The 25,414-nt window shown below is 32.0% G+C and overlaps 1 protein-coding gene across 2 annotated transcripts in view; it reads right to left on the minus strand.

Moving 5' to 3' along the window:
- LOC142322857 (ribonucleoprotein PTB-binding 1-like) overlaps positions 1–25,414 on the minus strand; it is a 243,124-nt gene that overhangs the window by 216,837 nt on the left and 873 nt on the right. The gene's annotated exons all lie outside the window — the stretch shown is intronic.

Here is a 25,414-nt window from a genome sequence, read left to right on the forward strand (position 1 = left end):
ATTATATTTTTAATTCTACCGGTTAAAATAAAATTCGATTAAATTATTCCTCGAAATAAAATAAAATCCGATCTACAGTTTCACATTTCTAGTACTTTTAAACGGCTCTGTGTTTATTTGTCGTACAGGAAAAGAGATTTGTTAAAAATCGGTCAAACGAATTCTATAAACATTATAAAGAGTTAAAATCAAAATAAATAACACAAAAACAACAATAACGATTACCGAACAAAGGATATGGAATAACAATCTGTTTCTTTTTGTTCTAACTAATTAATAACTTTAATTCGCATCTTTCAGATGAAACTATTAAAAAAAATTACGGAATAAAAAGACGACCCTGAAAGAACTTTATTGCTGCCACAAAGCCGGTGCCATACCGATCTTACAGCGGCGCATCGTCGTCGTTCAAGTGCAACCGAGAACCATGACCTCCTTAACATCATAATATATTACGTTGTTCAGACTATTAACAAGCATAATATGTATTACGACATCGCTAAAGCGCATGGATATACCACTTGCACGCACATCTACCAACGCGAAATTAATCCCAGAAATAACATTCAGATTTATATCTTTTCTGCGTAAAGTTGCCTTCTATTAAAAGAAATACGATGATTGAAATTTACACTTCTCTCGGCTAAAATGATAAAGATAGTAAATAATAAAAAATAAACCTTTTAAACGATCTCAAGTTTTTTTCTTTAAAACATCGTAAAACTTATATAATGTATTTTTCTCTTACAGGCAACAGGAGCATAAACGATGGAATGAACTATATTAAGCCGAATAAAGAAAAACTACATTTCAGTCCTTTTGATTTTCATTACCGACATTCAAACCGATAAAATAATAAAAATCTAAATCAAAATTAATTAAAAGTAAAAATTTGTTAAAAACTAATTCGCTACACTCGTTTTAAAATATTTCCGAGATCGATACCATAAATACCGGTTTTTATAAAAGACAAAACCACAAAAATCACTAATACCGAGACAACACGGTCGAATGTGTCAAATCATACTTACATTTTACTAAAAAACTGACGTACATATCTGAAATCATTCTCAATTTATACTCCCCTTCACCATATACAAGTGCGACAGTTGGAAAATAATAATAATAATAAGAACCTTAGACTTAAATTTATAAATTCTTACACTTTTTTTAATTCGATTATTTTGGTTAACTGGCACAGTGATATTATATTTATATATAGGATCGAAGCTTTTAGAATTATAAGACACGAATAAGAAAAATATATTATTAAATAAACAGAATGTTTGTTGCAAGAAGCAAAAACTTCAAGTAAAGTTTATTTAAAATATGAAAATTAAACGCGACTGAGCGCTATAAAATAAGATTAACACAACCAGCACATAAACGAGTGACCTTAACTTCGTAAAAAAAAAGGAAGTAATTTATTTAATATTTTAAAACGACATAAGGGATATTCAAAAAAAATTTTTAATTATCTAAAAAAATCTCAATATTAATTATTAACGCTACCGATTTTAGTCGTTTTATGAGCCCAACCGACAATTTTAATGCTTTAATAAAATACATTTATAATTTAAAATTCTACTCTTTTTCATGTTGTTGCAGTACATTAACAGCCGAAAAAACACTGTTCGATAAAATATAAACCTCCAACGATCGCTATATTTCTGTCCATTTTTATGTCTCTAAATTCTAAAATACTGAATATCATGGTTACAAAATTTGGACGAATAGTTATATATATATATTCTACAAGTATTTATTGGCGTTTATTTATACTTAATTCTCAAAACGCTTTGTTGTCATGAAATCTGATTAGTACCTTCTATATCAGTAAAACTGATTCTATTAATTTCGAAAAAAATTGGATATATGTGGAGAGGGTGTCAAGCAGTATCCCCCAACCGGGATTCGAAGCCGAGACCTCCTGAAAGGCCGGGGAAAGGCCGAGACGCTACCACTCGCGCCACGGAGGCCGGCAATTTTCACGTACATTGATTAATCATGCATGAAATGAAAGAAATGAGTTACACATGACATGAAATGAAAGAGAAACTCAAGCAATTTTAGTTGTGCGCAACCTCATAAACCGTTTCTTGGACCTTCCGCTTAAAAGCAATTTAATTGAAGATGACGACCCCGAACAGAAAGCTTTTTTGTGTTTTGCGGTTTGCAAAGTGTGAATCTGTAATTACCGTTCAACTTGTGTTCCGTTGTGATCTCTCGAGTGACAATAACATTCGTAGATGGTATAAACACCTTGAAACCGCTGGCAGTAGTTTTAAAGGGAAAAGTACAGGACTACCGAGTATGTCCGAAGACAATGTTGAACGTGTAAGAGAGTCTATTGTGCCTAGTCCTAGGAAATCTGTTAGGAAGGCTGTAAGCATAACCCTGTACGTGATCGGTAGAATGAAATTCTTCCTGACCGCTGGATTGGTCGCCGGGGGCCAGTTGACAGGACTAGTTTGCCGTGTTCATCCGATCTGACCTCGTGCGATTTTTTTGTTTGAGGTTTATAAAGGATCGATTGTATGTACCACCGTTACCCTACTTAAGACAAAGAATTGTTGAAGCAGCTGTCGCATCAATTACTCCAAACTTGCTGAATAAAGTATGGGACAAACACTCCTTATCGGCTGGATGTGTACCGTGTGACGAACGGTCCTCTCATTGAACACTTAACGGAAAAACTGTTTGAGTTGCTTTTTCATTTCATGTATAATTTATCGACGAAGTAAAACTTAATAAATATTACATAAATCTTAAAACCCTGACATTCATTTTGAAACACACGGTAGAACTGGCTCGTTCGGGAATGAAATACTAACCTCTCGCACGGGAAGGTCAGTGTTAATCTTGTGTAATGCTCTTGACACACGTCCGTATTAGTTAGATATTTGTTAGAGGTATAAGTTGAGAAAAATTTGGACATGGGTGGAGATGATATGCCATGTATTATATCTTAAAATGACCTTTACCAAAATTCTTACACTAGAATGTATTTCTAGGCTTACAAAAAAAAGTTTGGAAAAATTTCATAAAAGCATCTCAACATGCAAAAATTTCGTGTTATAAGAATGTTTTGATATTTTTGGCAGAATTATATGAGTAAATAGATGAACTACGTCGGCCCGCCATGTAGTAAAACAACCAGGTTTATATAATTTGGAGATAAGGGGAACGTGTACAATTTAAAAATCGTAAAGGAAGACAAATATTGGAAAATATATAATAAAAAAATTATATATATATATATATATATATATATATATATATATATATATATATATATATATATATATATATATATATAAATTTGAGATTAAAAGATCGGCACAGATCAGCCAAACTAAAATAATGTAGAATAACAAAAACCAGTCGACTGACTGGTGAAAAAAAAAAACAATTTGCTTTTTACTAGTTAAATCTACCGAGTATACATTTTTATAAAACTTTCCTGCAGACGCGATGTTAATTAAGAACAATTTCCAAACGTTACTGTAAGGTAAATACACCAACCAAACATCACCGAAAAATAACGCTCCCATCTTTTTTTAACTTTTTTGTTTCCATTTACCGACCTGAAATTTTCTACAAACTGTTTTTCTTAATGAACAGTAATCAGGATGGGAATAGGTTTTAATCTGGAACAAGGGTTAAATGAATCCTTTTGTTCAGTGAAGGAAAATATTTTAATTTAATATTTTAACTAGATTTGCGATTATTTAGCACGCGGTTAACTTTGTGAGAATTTTTATAATTTTTTCCCGATTAAGTCACACTAAAAGATTTAAAATTACTTTTCGAATAAAAACGGTTGTAAATTTAATAATAATTTTAAATCTTACACCTGAAAAAAAAATTAAGCGATACGGCAAATGCTTATTTTTGGGAGGCAGAGCAGTAACCAAAAAGTAAACGAAAACTCACGCTTTTTCAGAAAGAAATTAATTAAAGTGGATTAAAATTAAATGTAAACTTGAATATAAGTTGGGAAATTAACGAATGAAAATATCAAACTTAAAAAAAAATAGAAAAAATAAAAAATAACATAAAATCAAACTTCAACAAAAAATGTTACGCAAATTATTTGTATCATCTCTTATTAAATGGATAATTTTTATAATTCAAATTGTTTTTTCACACTTTTCAGCTCTTCCTTTATTTAAGTATGATCTTTTTTTAACTATGATTGTTTACCCCGAATTAACGGCTTATCCTAGGATCGCATAATTCCCATTTTTTATTTTTTAATGTGCTAAAATATTTCTTACTACGATCTTTCCTCGAATATCAGGTAACGTTCCGATTAAAAAACAGCAGACGATTTAATGAGTTGTTTTACAACTCGTTATGTTATGCAAGAACATTTATCAAGTTTTTTATTTTTTGTTTTAAATTTTAATTATTCAAGTAACGAACGAAATTTGGAAAATATTTCACCCTGCTTGGAAACGTGACACAGAATCCAGTCAAACCGACAAAAATGTAAAAAAGTATTTTAATAAAATATAAGAAAAATCGACTTTATAAAAAAGAAAAACATACGAGAAAAACTATTTCTTAAATTTGAATAAACAAATGTACGTACTGTATACCGAATAATATTAAGTACCGCCTTACTCAGTTTCGAGTACTTCAAAGTTCTGTTGTATATAACGTGCTTAAAAATACTAACACCGCACCGCGTTATTACTACTACTGTAAACTACACTGAACGTACTGGTTATTATAACACACGCAATAACCAGAATTTAAATAAATTAACACGAGTTTATTTCGCGTATCAGATGGACAATTAAACGTGTTTCATTATCGAGTTACAAATGAAAACACAGTAAGAGTAATATAAAAATACAAACAAACCTTGAAACAATGGATGAAATTTTTAACGGTAAGATACTAGATTTTATTTATAACTAATACATAATAATACAGCTAACTAATGATAATACTACTTATACCAGGCGTTACTAAAGCGACCAGATTTACATTACGCTATCTTTACAAGCACTAAAACTTGCGATATACACTATCTTGCTAACGGTTTTAGACATGCAAAACGGAAGTGATATCATTATTCGTAATAAAATAACTATTTAAAATGTAAGTGGAAACAATTTATAAGGTATAACAGAAGAACGTTTTGCAAAATTAAGACTAAAACATTTTTTACAACCTATTTAAATTAACGATTTTATAATTTGAAAAATTCTGATTATGAAATTTCGGGATTCTGACGGTTTAAAAAAATTACTCTTTTTTAAAATGTATTTATTTTTACGCAGTAATACATCAAAACATTAAAAATTTTCTTAACAATTATTACGTTTATAAAATAACATCAACAAAGAAACCTAACATGTAGCTGAAATCCTCCGGCGTTTGCATCGAACTAAAACATGTAATCCGAACAAAAAATGTTATATATATTCAAAGTATATATAGCCAGAAAAATTTATTTATTTTTTATATAACGAAAAATAATAAGAAAAGTTGTTCACTGATTCGGTAGTAAACCAAAAAGGTTATAAAACTTTAAAGCGTTAAAATAATCAGTATTAATATGCTTTTAAAATGCTGAATAAAAAATAATTAGATTTAAAATACTGAGTTTGAAAAAAATCGTATGTTTCGCTAGTAAAGGATTTTATTACCTACTTTTTTCATATCTCATCGCTATTTCCAGTTTTATTACTTTTTAACAAGCGTTTTAACATGACTATTATTTTCCAAAATTTTTAGTAAAATTAATATCTAAAATACATGTCATCCTACATTAAATTTCATGATTTCAAGTAATACGAAAAACGACATATAATGTAAATACTTACGGACACATATACACAATCATTTTTTTATTCAAGATTTTTGAACTTGAGAGAATGCTATTTTTTTAATAGAGTAATACATAACAAGCTGCAAATATATATATATATATACGTACACGCCGTATAAATAAGTCCAGACTTTCTGAAGTTATTATAATCTGAGCAGGAAATCCATGTTTTTTTGTTGCGTTCAAGGTCAGCGACACCTGTAGAACTAGACGAGCGCAGAGTTTCAAAATATAAAACCAAATTTTTTTTCCGCAATCATTACTAAGCACAAAATAAAGCTACATTTTTAAAGATTAAAGGGGAAAAAATAGTTTTCAGTGACGAATTTGATATATTTTTTAAGTTTAACTAGGTTTTTTTTTTAATTTAAGAACTTTAATGTTTTTCTGACAGTTTCTTTTTGTAGAGCTTCGATAAAAATGTTACAAAACCGATTAATCAATCCGCTTTATATTTTTAATGATTTATAAAAATGCGAGGGACCAAAATACATGTTTGAATAATTTTTTTATTTATTATTTTTTGCGTCTATACTCATCCAGATAACGAAGAAGCTGTTTGCTTAAATCCCACTAGAACGATCCTCCACAGCTCTCGGTTTCATTGCGAATATATAAACGACAGATAAACACAGCGAACTGTGATTCATTACACACATATATCTATATCTATACTATTATATAAAGAGGAAGAGTTTTTGTTTGTTTGAGATACACAAAAAAACTACTCAATCGCAACCAAATTTTTACTCATGTTTCTTGGCATAAATGAAAAGGTTTTAAAATATATTACATCTCGAAAAATCTGGGAGGGGGGTAGATATATATATACATATATATATATATATATATATATATATATATATATATATATATATATCTGTAGTAGTGGAGATTTGCCGGTTGAAGCGCAACTTTAATTAATTGTATTAATGAACTGTAAGTCTCTATCACTGTGAGCCGGTTTGAATTGAATAATTCAAATCAATCGAATGAATAATAAGAGCACAAAAATAAAATAAAATTTACGTTACGTAATATTAAATAAATTAAAAAAATTTTTTTTAACAATAATGGGCTTCCCGTATGGACTGCGTGTGAGGTTTGAGTGGCGAGGCATGCTAGACCGATCATTACCACCAACTGGTAACAAACAGGATGTCCCTGAGGCGCTGTTTTGGACGGTGCAATGAGGTGCTTCTACATCTCTGCAATCATCCGATTTTCAAAATTCAAACGGGGTATTTGTTAGTAGGTTGAAGGCTACCTTTTACACGCATCAGGTACACTATCGATCTAACAGTCACGGTTATTTGGAAATGTATACGTACAGGCTGATTTACCAGATTATACAGATACTTCAGCCGCTCGTTCTACATGTAAAAATAGAAAAGAAAAGTACTTAAACACAGGTCCGGAAACGCTTCGTTAACGAGTTACGGCTGGCGAAAAATTTCGCCCAGATTTCATCTCCTCCAATGAAATGAAGCCATAAAGAAATTCTTGGGACGCAAAAATGTAGGATAATTTTACGGTTTCATATCAATCACGGTGATCGAATCATTCAGTCTGACAAATTGAAAAAAATGAGACCGAAACTGTAACTTCTGTAGTTTTTTAACGACGAAAAACGCACTTTTTTACGTTTGATTTGTAATAACTTGGTTAAATTGCCAATAAACAGATCAAATTCTTTAATAAAACTTGTCGGAAATTTAACTCTCAACAGAATAGTATAAATACAGTAAACAATAACAAATAAGTATCAAAATAAATTATTTCATAAGGGATAGTACTGAATCAACGATCGTAGCGGTGTATTTTAAGTTCTGTAAAAAAACTATGATTTTTGTTTAAATCAAATTAAAATAAGGAATAACCTTTTGTGGAGAAATTTTTATTTCATAAGTCGGCAATACAATAAAAACATTTACTCGTATCACAAACAAAACGTACATCTACATGCAGGAGACCCTGCCCTAAGCTTGGCGTCCTGCAATCGGTTAACTCATCGACAGCTCTTCAAGTATTAATCCGGATTGGGGTCTGAATTTTAAGACTATGAGTATCCTCTATAAGGGTGTGTGTGTGAGGAAATTATGTTGTATGCCGCACCTGTTTGGGCGGGCAGGCTAAAATTGAAAACTTGTAGGGACATTTTGTTGAAGGCCAGAACGTCAAAAACTCTATTTTAAAAAGAAGTTGGGTCGACCACCTTCTACAAGAATTAAGAGAGATTGAGAATGATGGATTTCAATTGCGGCAGACTAGGTGAAATGAGATTGCTGATGGGCGTTACACGCGTGGTCTTTTCCCTGATATGAGGAGTCTGCGGTACGCCTCTTGGGTGTCTCCAAACAAGTATATAATTCAGTTTCTTTCTAGCCACGGTGTTTTTAGGGATAGGTTGGCTCGTTTTGACCTGGGTGCTTCGGGTCTGGCATATTAGATGATGCCTTTCGTGTTTAATACCTGTCATCGGTATGATGAAAGACGATTAAAGCTAGTGAGGCAGTTCGAGGATATCGGGTCTACTTTAGATTTAAACGGTAACTGGAAAATCCGGGCCGAATGGACAATTGTGTTTAGAATTTCATGAAATATTTGGTTCTTCAGCGAGTTGCGGAGGGCGTGTAGGATGGGGAGTTTGAGTAACCCGGGTGGTTAGGGACCGCCTGGACGTTCTCTTGTCGCCAAGACAGACGCTCCGTAGTTTTGTTTTTGTTCGGTTATTTCGTGATGTTCATTTTATTTCGTTAGTGGCTCAAGATTAAAATAACTTATTTCTAATCATTTCTTTTCGTTTGGGTATTCTCTTTTTGGTTCTGTTTTGTGTTTATTGATAGTTCTTACACCGATGAAAATGTCACTCGTGGCATTTACATCGGTGGCATCCTGACGGAAGCCAAGCCGTTAACTGAGAGTTGTTATTCAGTCTGTGGGTTCAGAAGATGACCTCCGGTAAAGCCCATCAGGGCTAGTTACGAAGGGGGTGGAGAGACGACCGGAATCTTTACATGGGGGGATCTTCCCCTTCGGAGTCAGGATGATAATTAACGATTACGTGAAAATTTGCATAGGTTCAATAGGAAAAACTTTCATAAAAAAGAAATTCAAAAGATCATAATTATCGGAAAAAATATGTAGGAACCTTAATATTTTAATAAATCCGCATTTAGAATTATGAAATAAAAAAGTTAAGTTACATCCTGATCAATAACATGGAGCGCAAGAAATAAAAGAACAAAGAAAGTGACCGTTTACAGTAGCACGAAATGGCATTTAAACTAAAAGAAAAAAACATAAAAGATTTTTGTAAGGAGCTTTATAAATTGTAAATAACCTTAAAGCCTCACGCGATGCTGCGATCGTCCTCCCAATATCATATAAGCTCAAGTCCGATATAATAATAAAAGAATGCTACGAGTACAGTGGCTCTGTTTTATGCAGGAGAGAGGTGGAAAATAATACGAAAACACCGAACGAAAAACATTACACGGAACTGTAACAATTCTAGGGTCAAAAACTATCTACTGCATAGATTTTCCGTAAAACCATCCAAATGAATAAAGGAAGTAATACAGAATAAAAAAACGGTTGTATCGTATTAAAAAATAATCTTCGTTTTTAACAATTGAAATAATAATTTATTCACATCTGATGGGCGGGGAAATACTGCAGACACACGCACACCCACATGTTCATGTGGGCGCATACATAAATATTGATCTAAATAATTTAGTCTCGATTTTCAGCTCTCCCGACTATTATAGTACTGCTATTGGTAAAAAAAAACCCTTACGGGTATTTACATTATACGATATTTTATTGTACCCTGATTTAAAGAATAAATACAATATATAAAAAGGATGTAATCATGTATGTATAAGTATTACCGAACGTATTACTTTAAATACTAGGGGGATTGATTCTATTAATTAAAAAAAGGAAATAAATTAAAAAAACTCCAGTTCAGGGGGGAGAAGGAGTTACTGTTATATCGTAATATCTTGGAAGAGGTTTAACTAAATAAGAAGGAATAAAAGTGTTATAAGAAAGAAACAAATATTATGATAAAATTTTATAAAAAGCAGCCAGCGCTTTACTCGTCGACTGAACAATTATAAAAAATGTATAACTTTTTATTGTTTTAACCGATTGACTTCGAATTATTATTATTTTTAAATATTCTAAGTAATGACTTTATCAGAACGGAACTAGATTCAACTTTAAATACAGAAAAAGGATTTAAGATTTTAATTTAAAACCACGTTTTGTTTTATATCAGCTCGAAATAATATCTTAAATTTGATTTGTATGACTTTTCTGATTACAAAAAACAATCCTGAACCTTTTTTTTAGGTAAGAAAATAAATAATATGATTCCAAAAGTAATTGAAAACTTTCATCATTACGGGTGCGATTAAATAGCTCAGTATAATGTATACGTATCACTAAATATAAACGAATACGTGCCAGCTTTTTTTATACGTTAATACATAATTAACTTTCTAAAATTACTTCTTTAATTACTGAAATTTACAATACTGCATTTAACTCTTAGGCAAATTACTAGAATAATTCCCGAGGAAAAACAAAAACTTGAGTATCCGTTTGTAGAACAAACACAAACGTTTTTCAAACGCAAGCGTTTTCACCGTTTATCTTTCTAACTATCAATTCCTGTTACACAAATACTACTGACAATAAATGAAAAAAGAGGAAGTTTTTCCGATTTTTAGATGACGATTTATAAAACAGAATTAGAACAAAAAATTTTGACGAATTTTTCGCTCTGATAGGCTGGAAATAAAGAATAACTTCAGTGTGTAGTATTTTTTTTTTTTAATATAGAAACAAGCGTTCTCATTTTACCAAGAAACTCAACGTTATGATATAGCAACATCTTCCTTCATTTACGCGAGGAACAGTCGTACAGTCTGCGGGTTCATACCTCAACTTTTAACGGTTTGTGTATACATATATCTGTTAGTTGTACAGATATACACGAATGCCGTCGTAACAGTTTCAAGGAAACCTACTGAGCAAATAAAATTAATACAGAAGATATAATTTAACATAAAATTAATGATATACGATCTTAGTTAATATACCGCAAAAATAAGATAGAATAATGATATTTGGAGTGTTTATCTGTAACGATAAGAATAAGATAGGGCTATAGAATATAGTTAAAATGTAAACACAAAATGCCTTTAAACTTTCTATTTTACGACCGTAATGAGTATCATCATACTTAAACCGCGACAATTACTTAATTGCTTTTAACTCGAGTCTATGACGGAAGCTTAAAAAAATCTTTTCAAAGGGTCGGGGGTAAAACGCCCTTCTTTACAATTTCCTCCGTACTGAAATATAACAGCGTTCGTTCTCATAAGAAAAAGGAAGTCGATAAAATATTACAGTGTATATCTTTTAACAATGTAATTCCGCACTATACAGTTACCGATTTCAGGACATACCACAGAAACATAGCATATATAGATACGAATACAGAATCAGGCATTAACGTCCTAACAATATTTTAATCTTTACTCTCAAGTTATAATAATTTCTGTCATCCAAGCTAACGTTTGAAATTAATTTACCGATTACGTCAATGGGAGGAATGATAATGTATTTAACTGTTATGCATGTTTGTTCCCTTCAGTAGTTACACCGATCCAACCGATTACAACCAACAATTGGGTAGCAACGAGTCTTCGGTCTTGAAGTAGGCTACCTTAAGTTGTCTTTAACTAGAAGGAGGGGCGGCGCTACACTCGGGGACAAAATTTTAAAAATTACGCTATTTTCAAATTTGAATGATTGTATACGATAAAAAATAATTTTCGATTCTTGTGATTTTATTTGAAAATTCATCGTTCTCGAGATATAAGATGAAAATGTGCTCGGCAAAATGAAGAAGGATGCGTCCCGCCGGGTAGTGTTGCCGGTATGCGACACATCGCATTACTGTTAATGATGGCAATATGACATGTGACATGGCAATATGACCTTCCTTTATTTTTCCTGTTTAGCCTCCGGTAATTACCGTTCAGATAATACTTCAGAGGAAGAATGAAGATGATATGTACGAGTGTAAATGAAGTCTTGTACAGTCTCAGTTCGACCGTTCCTGAGATGTGTGGTTAATTTGAAACCCAACCTCTAAAGAACACCGGTATTCACGATCTAGTTTTCAAATCCGTGTAAAAATATCTGGCTTTACTAGGACTTGAAAGCTGGAACTCTCAACTCCCAAATCAGTTGATTTGGGAAGACGTATTCATCACTAGACCAACCCGGTGGGTTGACAGGTCTGAACCTGTGCGCGATATCTCTATCTATTATCATTTTACGACACGTTAGAACCTGTGCGATATCCTCACCTCAAATATTGAATTTAATTAAAATAATAATTTTAATGAAACGATACACATAAACGTTACACGCACACAAACATTATCATTCAAATTCTAATTAAACAGCAGAAAAAAAGCTTATACCAATATCGTATCTATATGACTACTATATACTGAACGATAAAGTTATGGGAAGAACAAAAAAGTGCTCTGAATAAAATTTTTTAAAAACACTACTAATTGTAAACATCTACCTAGAATAATTATGAAAAAGGAACAAAAAATCGTGAAAACAATCTTTTCTTTTTTCTCTTACAGGCATTTTTAGTTGGTGTGCGATGTGAAATTTAATAATACGTCAACAACTTTACGTTGTAGCCGGGTGCATGTCTAGGCTATATGAGATGGTGACTTTAATAGCCTCCACTTTGTTAAGACTAACAGGCACGCGAAAAAACATAAAATGTAGAATATTAAATTCAGATCACTAACTTATTGTATCCTGAAAAATACCTGAAAGATAAGAAAGGGAAACTTGTTTAACAATTTTTTTAATTATTATCCAAGGTAGATGTTTACAATTACTATTCAGGTTTTTTGTTGTTTTTTAATAATTTTATTTGATTTAAACAGTACACATTTATTATAAAATTAACGTGATGCGGAGTTTATGAAATTAGGAAGATATGATTTTGTTTCCTTAATAACTTTATAAAATACCTAATAAAGACAAGTCTATTTAAATCGCAATAGAAAAATTCTAAGAGCCAGATTAACTGGGATTTCGTCCAAACCGGTACTCAATTTTATCTCACATGCTCCTGGAGTAAAACCTGCAGGTGTAAAAACTCCCGTTTGATACGATACGAACTATTCTGTAATTCGACCTTTCTCAAACGAGTTTAATACTTTTGCAGTTAAAACCCGGGTCGAAGTAACTGAAATCATATCTACTTAATAAAAAACGTTCTTTTAACCGATAAAAAACCTTTCATTTTCTTCCAGATTAACGCATTCTAAATTAAATTTACAAGAAAACAAATTAACATATGAGAAGCAATCGGTAAAAGCTGATTTATACATTACAATAATACTTTTTAAAGATTAACAACAAACGATATAAGTTTTAAAAAAATTAAAAATAATGACAAAAAACGATTGTTATAATCACAGAAATCTAAAAAGGAAAATCCGTAAGTGAAAAAATCAATAACCGCAACTACGGGTAGTTACAACAGATAACAGACTACATAGTGGTTACAGGCCAAAATCTAATTTTAAAAATGCCATTTGTCAAGCACGTTAATAAACTTTATTTGCCACACCACAGAATGAATTGTTCGAATATTTTTCCTATATCGGTTTCGTTTCCTCCCATTTCTTTTTTTTTGTAGAGAAATTATTTTTCGATTTATATTCTGGTTAAATAAAATGAATTACAACTATTTTCTTTTTTGATAAATAACTATTAGTACGATTTATTTATTCTAAAACGGCATAAGTCGCTTTAAAAAATACAACATCGATCGTTTTTACAACTACTAGAAAAAATAAGAATTTCTTTGAACTAATGACCACTATACAATCTAAGTTACCCGTGATGAGGTCAGGTCTCTTTAATTTTATCTCGCATACTACGGCAGTCGGGTAGATAGATAGATGAAAATGAGGGTGGAAGGTGAGAGCGTGTGAAAGAACAATATTCTGGTAGAATAATCGCTAAGCAAAATTTTACTTCCGGTTAGCTATCGAGATGAACACCGAACACTCATCGCGATAATTTAGATTAATTTAATATATATTTTGTATCGATCCGTAAAATGTTAAATTTAAATAATTACTAATATATCCTAAATACATTATATTAAAATATATATGTAGCAAGGCGTCGATCGCTACCGTAACGTTTTATTCTACCGAAGTAAACTGCATCAAAGGATGTTGAGACGGGAATTCTCCCAATCTACTATCACTAGAGTTCAAAATATGGGAGTAAGAACTGTCGACCGCTTTATAAACAGATGCGACACGGTCTGTGTTTTCCTCCACACGTGACACATGTGTGAATTCCCATTATGAGAGATGAACAATTTCTACAAGAAAACCGCTCGTACACGTACTTAATAATCGACAAGTAAAAAAAAAACCAAACGATTTTTTTTTGTATATTCTTCAAAATATTCATTTTTTTATTCATGAAACATTAAGTTTAATACAAAACTGAATAGTGTTTTATTGGTTAAAAAGCATTTTAATAAAATTTTATAAAAAACACCGCGGCAAAAAGACTGACACCTAATAAAAATTTAAATAATTTTTTTTCTTTTCTTCTTTTATTTTACCGAAGTTTTCAAAATCTGTAAACGTCGGTAAAACCGATCAACAGCTGGGTAATTTTGCAAGCATTGTTCATACACGAACTAAATATTATTCGTTAGTCCGTAACTTTCGACATCCTCTCACGTGTATCGGACTAACAATAAAGTTAAGAGTAAGGGAAGATTTCCTTTTATTTACGGCTGACTTTTCTTTAAGTTCCCCTCCGGTGAAATGCAATTTTAACGGTTTATAGTCCGATAAAAAAAGGCTTCAGTACATCACCTAATTCTTGAAGAAAAAAAAACACGTTTGGTAAGGGGTTTCAGCTGCACCAAGCCTTCGAGGACAACAAAAATCGAACGATATTCTGTTTCTATCCTAAGTGAAGATATCCCGATCTCGAAACGTTGTAGAGGGATTGAATGCTCACTTTGCTTGAGAGGACCTAGAAGTACTTTTTTGGGGATGTTCTGCGGGTAAAGGGGGTAGTTCGTTCCCTTTTTACGGTCCGCTGGTGTCCCATTACCTTCATTCTCAACGACGGAATTGCTTGAGTTTTGACGAAACGCCTGCAGGATAAGCACTGCGGATGAAGGAGTCTGTAAATTATTTCGGTAATTGTGCGGTTTGTGACTGCGGCTACGTCTATAAACCTGTCCCGAATATCAGTTTCCTAAGCGCTGGTGTATAAAAAGCCAATTCTGGGATCGAATGCTAATCGGGTAAACCAGGCTTTACGTATTTATTTTTTATGAAAACAAACTAACTTACTTTTTATAAGGTTCTGGATAACATGTAATTTTTAAATTATACCTAATCATATTCCAGCTCACTCACTTCGGGGCTAAAAATCATGCAAACAAACGCATTTTTTTATACCAAAAATAAAACACGTGGCGAAATCCACTAACGTAACCTACCCACGCAGAGGATTTTTATACAGATGAATCATTACAAGTACGGAGAAAATAAGAAAATAAAGATATTTAACTGAAACCGAAACGAGCTTCTCTGTACGCAAGTTTCGATGGATTCCAATGTAATTCGTTAGAATAACTAAATTATCTACTGTTAATTAATAACGAAGAAAAATAAATTCTCTGTTATCTTTAATATCACAATAGTTTTAGCAAAGCATAGTAGCGATAAATGGAGTAAGAAAAATTGGATGGTTTAAATAAAATGGGCAACACGCGTAATAAAAGAGGAAAAGATATTTTATTACCACGGCGTTTACACTACTTGCCACATAAAAAATTTCCATTTACTAAATTGAAAAGCATCGAAACATTTTTCACATTTTATTTTACGATATTGAGGTTCCAATAACTAAGCGATCGATATGGAATACAAAATATTATAAAGATTATTTCAACTTTATACGAACGCAATTAGTACAAACGTTTTTTTTAGCCGAATAAAAAAAAATAATGAGGAGTATCGCTGTACTGACCTCGCCCGATATTGCCAATCCCCTTCGACCGCCACATAGAAGTAACTCCAATAAATCCGAATTGACTTAAATTATACTAGACAGTAAATAAATAAATAAATTGAATTAAGTTTTATTGTAGATAAAATTTGTATGGCTCTTTTAAGAATTTTGAAAAAATCCTTTTTCTGGCTCGATAATCTCTTCTCGATTAAATTAAGATTATCTAAACAAGATAAATAATACGTCCGAATTTAAAACTTAAATTGTTTATTATGCAGAACTAACAAATTTATGTTTACGTATTTATTTTGTATGTCAGAATAGTGCTGAGAAGGTAGCGTAATGGATAAGTTAGTTGAGTAATGGCAACAGCTGTCGAAATAAAGCGACATCTTTATCGACCGTAAGTGTCCAATATCGTACTTCATTTTGTTTAAGGGAAGCCACTTTGTTTTACACGGATAAAATTAACGCTTAAGCAAAACCGTATTTCAGCAATTTTTTCAATTCAGATATCATCGTTCTGCGTCTACTACACCGATTGAAAAAAGGAAACATTGTTATATCGCCCTCATCTGTTTTCATTTGGATAAATAAAAAAAAATAAGGATTTTTAAAAACATTCAATTATTTTAACGAATGACGATCAACTTACGAGGTTTTTTCAACTCTCATATATTTATTTTTGTTAGGATCTTCAGTGTTCACACCACGTTTACTTTTAAATTACAACAATAACCGCCGATATGAAAAAGTTATATATTTATTTTGCTTAATCACAGTCTAAACCCGATTTTTGATTCCGAAAACGTACATCAAACGACTTTAAATAAAACAGTTTACATAACTAGAAAATAATGCTTATCTGTAACCTGAAAAAAAAAGTATTTATTTATGTTTCAGAACGCCCATACAAACTTATCGAATGGGGAATAGGAAACCATATTTTTGAAAATATTTATTGAATTTTCATTCTAACTTACTAATGCTCTGTTCAACACTTCTTCCTAGCCAAAAAATTCAATTTTCTGATTAGTGAACAGTTACTCTTCAAATATAACCTTAAGAAGAGGTTTTTTTAATAACAAACTTTACTCTACCCGAAACAGTTGTACATCATGGATTTAGTTATTCTATTCGCAGCGCAAAACCGAATTTCCTCATTACGTAAGAACAGAGGCTCATATGGATAGTCCTAAAAGTGGCTTATTTATATATATAAACACGATCATCCTAAGCCCAGCATATTAGATTAATTGAAATAACTTTTCCATCCCTCTCTCATCAATTGGGATATTCAGAACATTATTCGCTCGTTAAATTCAGTCCATCAGTTTCGTTATCATGAAAGTGGCTAAATTATTTTTAGGCTGTCTACAACCACCAATTATTATGGTTACGGCATAATAGGCAGAAGAACAGCCTATAAAACGACTAAGAGTTTTTTTCTAACGGTTTTATATATTTTTAAAGCAAATTCTTCTTATGAGTACAGCTGATGGAGGGGGGAGTGTGTGTTTACAGAATATCCGTCCAAAAAATGCTATTTTTTGTTCGCCAGGTTTTATAATCTATGAGCATTTGTTTAAGAAAATAACGAATCGGAACTTTCCCAAATGAATGAATGAATATATATATAATAACCCACTTTTAGGACTGTCCAAATGGAGAGCTGTTCTAAGATAATGAGGAAATTCGGTTTTGCGCTACGAATAGAATAACTAATCCATGATGTAAAACTGTTTCGGGTGGAGTAAAATTTGTTATTAAAAAATTCTCCTTAAGGTTACATACATATATGTACATATATATATGTATGTATGTATGTGTGTGTGTGTGTGTGTGTGTGTGTGTGTGTGTGTGTGTAAGGAAATTTATTATCACCTACTGACGACAGGGGCTAATCATTATCGACATGAAGGCATACTACCGTAAATTTAAACTAATTATCCAATTCGAGCGAATTTAACGTAACAAGTCTTTTAAGCAAATATTAATATGTCCTCGCTTCTTAGACGCTATGTTTGTGTGCGCATAAATTATTAGTATAAAATTAGTATTTATTGATCAAAAACTTAATATCGAACAGTTACAAGTCTAATTTCATTATAAAAGGAATCCATACAACATAACCATTATATATAATAACAGACATATTAGGTCCCGGATTAAATCAAGAGTTCGCATGAAATTCATTTACAATTTCGAAAATTCTTTTCGCAAAAAAATAAATTTAAAGGTGAAAGATATTAAGGAGCCGATTCGAATACAAAATTTATAAACTCGAAAGGCGATAAGTCAGCATTATTAAATGAGAGAACGATATGCAATCATTTCGTTCCAAGTTAAAAAAAAACAGGAAGAAGAATAAGGCGATAAAGACAAACGGCTATAATAAGATGTTATTTAGAACCAACAGGTGTTACAGATCAACTGAAGAACTACCGTAAAATCAACAAAATCATCATATTTTTTGGAGAACTTCACTCCAGGAAAGAAACTCGCTAGTATCATAATGGATATCACCATTGCAAAGATATTCTAAAAAATATTTGTGCGGAGTGCAGCGCTTTGCGGTAGTGAGAACCGAACGATAGAAAAAGGTTAGATATTTATTTTTAATAAATGTCGAATTAGGAAAGTGTTGAAAATTAGGTCGGTTGATAACATACAAAAAGGCGACTTAGGATGAACCAGAGAAGAGAGAAGCTGTTTTGAATGATATGATCAAAATATTTATGCGAAATTTATTGATTATTATTTTTAATTATTAATATGGAGATTAACCGCTTCCATTTTTTTATTTTATAATTAACTGTACTTTGTGAAGCTGTTCCAAAAAATGTTTTATTGCCTTCCAAGATCTAGCCAGGCGAATGTCGGGGCAGTTTCTTTTATTATTCTTAGAGTAGCTAATTTACCCGTTCTTGATCTAATCTCAATGAATTTCTTCATGTGCCGATCAGAATGAAAAGATTTATCTATTTACTTGCGGCAGAATCTTACAAAAGATCCTACGTCTGCAATATAGAATACAAAATGCAAGGGTAGAAAAATTTTAGAATATATAATTCGTATAATTTACAAAGCAGTAACATTTTAAACGGTAAAACATTAGAACAAAACTGGAAGGAACGGAGAAAGAATTAAACCACTCAAATGAGATAAGAAAAATAGTAATAATTTATTAATTTAGAGATAATCATTTTCTCAAAAAAGTTCAATTTAGGTTATAACAAAAATATCCAAAAAAGCAATGAGTAAATAATTACGAAAAAGCTTATTTCATTTATGTATGGAAACAAAAAGAATAATCGATGACAATTGTAACTATCAACACAACTGACATACATAGGGGCGCCTACACATAAACATTGCAGATGGCACTAACAGAAGTGTCAAAAAAACAATGATGAAATACACATCATCTATACAAACGAGTGCGTATTTTCCTAATGAACATCTACGAGATTTTAAGAAATAGATAGTTACGGAACGATCTCAAATTAAATACCCGACACCGAAGTGGTCTTCATTTAGATACACATTTTACAGAATCTAGTCCTAAAGTAACATTCAACTGAAATTAGATTTACATATAATCTAATAAGATCCAAAAGATGAAAAATCAAATCGGAATAGAACACCGGATAACATGAAACATTAAAAAGCTAAAAGCGCTTATTAAAAAAAAAACAGAAGTAATATATTTGTTAAACGGTTAAAAAGTAAAAAAAACCACTGAGAAATAGCGCAGATTCAATTACTACACTAGTAATCTGTAGGTAATGAAGTTTTTTGTTCATCACCGATAAGTAGATTTAAACGACTATTAATACTTCTCGCCGATATACTAAAGCAGCGATTCTCAACCTTTATAGCTCCACGACCCCCAAGAGTAAAAAAAAATGCACAATGAATATTTCGCCACCCCCAATCACAACCCAATGAAATCTAGTTTAAAACTATTTAGTTGCGTTGATAGCGAAGGGTATGAAAATGCGTGTATGAGGTGTACAAACATGAGCGATTTACAAACTCTATGTGTACGTGCTTTTTGTAGTTTGGTCTACTTGCATTATATTCGCCGACAGCGGCAATTTCGAATGCGAAGCGTACGTCTGGTTCCTTTATTTTTTTTAAAAGCGTGGTTTCATTGAAAATAATAATAATGAGGTTCGGTTTTTTTAGTGTGCGGTCAAACGGTGTAACTGTGTTTTTATTTTCAATTAGATTCTTACGCAAAATAGATAAATCTGTGAAAAAACGAAGTCGGCCATCTACATCAAATGAATCGATTGGCAAAAAGACAAGACTTTACAAACAATGACAGTTATTTAAGTTATGGTTTTACCTCATTGGATGGAAAGCTACAGGCGTTTTTTGCTTTTAGGTCCTTTCCGATGGACCCACCGGGTTGGTCTAGTGGTGAACGCGTCTCCCCAAATCAGCAGATTTGGAAGTCGAGAGTTCCAGCGTTCAAGTCCTAGTAAAGCCAGCTATTTTTACACGGACTTGAATACTAGATCGTGGATACCGGTGTTCTTTGGTTGGGTTTCAATTAACCACACATCTCAGGAATGGTCGAACTGAGAATGTACAAGACTATACTTCATTCACACTCATACATATCATTCTCTGAAGAATTATCTAAACGGTAGTTACCGGAGGCTAAACAGGAAAAAGAAAGAAAGAAAGGTCCTTTCCGATGAAAACATCCAAGCCATTAAAATTAATTCGACACTTTGAAACTAAACATCCGGATCATATAAAAGCGAATCCTTGGAATTTTTCGAAAGAAAATTACGTACTTTGAGAAATCAACAAATTTATATTTGTAAATGAAACCGTACTGATAAAAGTACACTTGAAGCATCTCATCTCGTTGAATTAAGAGTAGCTAAGATGTCCAAACACCAAACAATCGCAGAAAACCTCATACTGCCTGCTGCAATTGATATGGTCAGTGTTTTAAAAGACGTGGAAGAAGCAAAATAACTCGGCTTTGTAACGACACAGTATCAAGGCAAATCGGATGACATGGCTGCCGATGATCGCGATCAGATAATTCAGCAAGCAAGTTCAGTGAATTTTTTAATATTCACTTTGATGAATCAACAGATGTGGTAAATATTTCTCAATTCTTATGTTTTGTAAGATATGAATGCGATAGGGACAGATCAATAAAAAAAAATGTTATTTTACAAATCAATACCTGGTCATGCAACAGGACAAAGTCTTTTTAAGGTTTTTTATGAAGATACTAAACACTACAGCATAGATTGGACAAAATTTACTGCAGTATGCAGTGATGTTGCAAAGGCAGTAACAGAAAAGAACAGTGGATTCCTGAAAAAATTAGAAGATCGTCTTATACCAAGGGCGTAATGGATGTACTGCTTCCTTCACGACATGCCTTGCCAAAAAAAAAATGCAGGAAAATCGTAAAAACAAATACTTTATAAAACTGTAAAAATGGTTAAATTTATTAAAATTCTACCATTACAGAATAGGCTGTTCACTAAACTATGTGGTGAACGGGCGAAAAGAAAAAAAATCTCTTCTTTTCCATACAGAAATAAGAGGGCTATCGCAGAGGAAAGTGTTAACCCAGTTATTGGAATTGCGAGATGAATTAATATTTTTCCAGGATAAACAAACGCCATTCTCAATGTTTTTACAAAATAATGAGTATATGTTGTTGTTGGCTTTCTTGGCTGATGTATTTTCGCATTTAAACGACTTGAATGTGAATTTTTACAAGATGTGATAAAAATTTTTTATTAAAGACATACAAAGTTCATGCTTGTATTAATAAGCTTGATGATATCTGATTATTCACATTCAAAGCAAAATTTTTTGTTTCCACTCACTTTTTATTACAGTGAGAAAAATTTGGATGAAGAAGACACTATTTATTCACCCCAATTTGAATAGCATGAAGATGCACTTGCGTAACTAAAAAATTCAGAAGGCGGAGTATTTCCCGGAAGATAAAAATGATTTCTCGAAGAGACGGGTACTGAATCTATTTAGTGAGAAATATTGCAGCTGCTAAGTTAACAGTTTAGATTCAGGACCAGCTCATCGAAATGTCTGCCGATAAAACGTTACAACTACAATTCACATCTGAAGATTTAGATACGTTTTAGCTTGCTCGTAGAAGCGAATATGAAAATTTTGTTACGGAAGCATTATAACTATTAATCCCTTTCGCTACGTCTTACCTCTGTGAAAAAGAATTTCGCCTTGGGATGCGCTAAAAACTAAATATATTATAGGAATCGTTTTTTATCACTTCAAAACAATTTGCTTTTGTGTATTTCAAACATAGATCCAGATATGGAGAAATTTTTATATGGAAAACAAACGCAACCATCTCATTTCCTTTGCATGTTTACTTATAAAGGGAAGTAAAATGCTTATAACAAATGATTTTTTTCATAAAATGATTTCATTATTGTTCACGTGTATAGTTGTAGGCTAATTTTCGACCCCCAGATTGAGAAACTCTGTACTAGAGTAAATTAGCTGTTTTAAGGGCGATAATTCTTAAAGGCTACACTTACAATTTTTGACTATACTGAGTCTAATTATAAATGCTTACATGCTCAGACGAAATAAAATTAAAGATTTCTGCTATTTTAAAAGACTGAAACGTCTTTTAAACAAATTCTATCTGTCAAAGAAACAATCTGTTAACATCTGAAACAAATCTGTTACAGAAACAAATTTTACATTTTTCTTTAAATAATATCTATTCAACCTATGCACAATGCCGCCGACAACTGTAGCGATTGCAAAAATCCGAGAAAAAGGGAAAATTAACAAAACATTTTCGACTTTATTGTTTAGAATAAAATGAATGACGGATAAGTTAATAAAGTCTTTCGGCAAAAACATTCACTACCATACGAATTACATTTTTTGTAAAGGTAAGCAGGTAAAAATAACAAAATAAATTAATTCGAATTAATAAGCCACCAGGACATCGTCACAGTTAAAAAAACAAAATCATCATCAAGGTGACAGTGTACTATGTCGTTAGGACTTAAAAAGTGAGGCGCGAGGCGGAACGGTTAGAAAACACTGGCACGTACAATTTGATGAACAGTAAGAACAATGAACACATTTTACCGACTCGACCACAAAATACCGCTCCCGAATGGGTTTTATAAATTCAGAAATTCAAACTCCTCGATCATATTGTCAGTCAATCGACAACGTGCAGCGAACATTTTGATCGTAAACGATATTGACTGGTTAACAAATCGATGATTTTCGCGTGATATACTGCAATAGACGGAAAGGAACTAGCCGTTACATATCATAACTTTTTAATACGTTTCACATACGCTGCATAAACTTTATATAACGGCCGATACATGCCTTATCGACAGTTAAAAACCAGTTTTCAGGTTAATAACTTATTTGTATGAGTATTTAAATTATGAGTAAAAAGCCCGACGTTTAATAAAGAAATAAAAACTGTCTTAAAAGAAATTATGTTTGGAAAACAACAGCGATACATTTGAACTCGACAATTCAATAATTATCTAATACGTCATACAATAAATCTTAACCGGAAGGCCACAACGTGCGGAACTCGATGAATGGTGAATACGTAAAATAAATTTATGTCAAGAAAATACACAAGAGAATTAAGAAAAAAAAATTCAAGACAGGATACTTAATAAAATCATGTAACCAGTAATCCGGTAAGCACGACATAATTATTTAAAAATTATATTCGTGTAAAAAATTTTTTAACGAAGTTTTATAGACTAAACGATTGAATAATCAGGGAATTAAAAAAAGTTGTCTCGGAATAAAACGACGTTCAAAACATACTTAAATTTTGTTGAATTAAATTTCAAGGATAACATAAAACTTGGGCTCGATAAAAGGTCAGTAAATTACATCGCAACACATAAATACGATAGGGATACGCGTCGATATAAAATTGATAAATAAAAAAAGAAAGAAAAAAAACGAAAACAGTGGCGTATGACAGGTCGGACAGCAAAGGGGAATGTGTTAGGTCAATTAAAACCAGTAGAGAATACAATAACTCAATTTTGTACAGAAAAATAAACAAAAAAGAACGGACTAATTAAATAAACTTTTCAACAAAACTTTGCTTTTGAATCAAAAATGAACTTAACTTCACGGACAGATAGACCTGATAGACCTACTACATTATTTCGAAAATAACAAATAGTTCAATGGGAAAAAACCTAAACTTACAAAACTACGAGAAGTATTAAGTCGGAAGACAACAGAGGCGCATTTATTCAGGAACAATGGAAAAATATAAAAAATGATCGAAAACAACGACGGTATCTCAAAAATGAACAGGATAATTTAACTATTTCTTATAAGTTTTCAATCGGTCATTTACAAGTAACGAACTCTAACTATTGAATAAACAAACCACCAATTTACGTAAAAGAAGTTGAATTGAAATTTCCTAAAGAAAAATTTTAATCAGACTGTTGAAGAAATCGTAAATTAATTTATTATTAGCAGCTTAAGTATGTTTGGAAATGTTATTTATTTTAGAAGATTGCAAGTACAAAGGTTAACATGCAGGGAGATAAATTTTATTTAACTTTCATAAACAGAACAAATACAATAACTATACACTACAATAGAATATAACAAAAGCAGGCAAAGACTGCCTGGATGGGTTTGGGTAGCCGGTCGAGTATCGGACTAAAGGAATGTAACGAATAATGGCAGGCAGGATGGCTAGCCAACAGGTTTATAGTGGGCCTTTCCATCTCCAGCAGGGTAGTCATTTTGAAAATGTCTCCCTACCTTCAGAACTCGCCTCTTCCCCCGATTCGTTAGCACTACCTTCGCCGAAAACATTTGCCACCCTCCTTGTTGCGAACGTTTACTCTAAATCGATCTACACACAGACACAAAACATATACGTAGACTAATTCTAGTCGTTTTATTTACTTAAAAAAAATAAATAAACTATCATACACATTTTAACCGCAGTTTGTACAAGAAAATAATAAATTCAAGAATGATAAAACTTCGATCATCAGTACCTACATTACAAGAATACAGCGGACTTCAAGAGTTACTGTAATTACAAAATATTTGACGGTTTTTACCAAAATCCTATAAATTCTTAAACTGTAAAATTAAGTTAAATAAATCATGCGCTATTCCTAACCAATAAATATCAACTTTATAAAACAAACAATTGCACAACGTAATAAATAAAATACAATACATAGCGGCATGTAACGACCCGCTAAATTACTAAAAGCTGTAAATGAAAAAGTCAACAATTACATTAATAAGTAAAAGAACATTGAAAATAAAATATTAATTTGTGATGTTTCATATCCACAGTGAGGCTCCAAAATGCTAGCCTCCGTCAAGGACAAGCAAGGAGGCGGTGAATAACCGTCGCATATGGCCCTACTGGCA

This window comes from Lycorma delicatula, chromosome 4, assembly GCF_047948215.1.
Source record: "Lycorma delicatula isolate Av1 chromosome 4, ASM4794821v1, whole genome shotgun sequence".
Taxonomy (NCBI): Eukaryota; Metazoa; Arthropoda; class Insecta; order Hemiptera; family Fulgoridae; genus Lycorma; species Lycorma delicatula.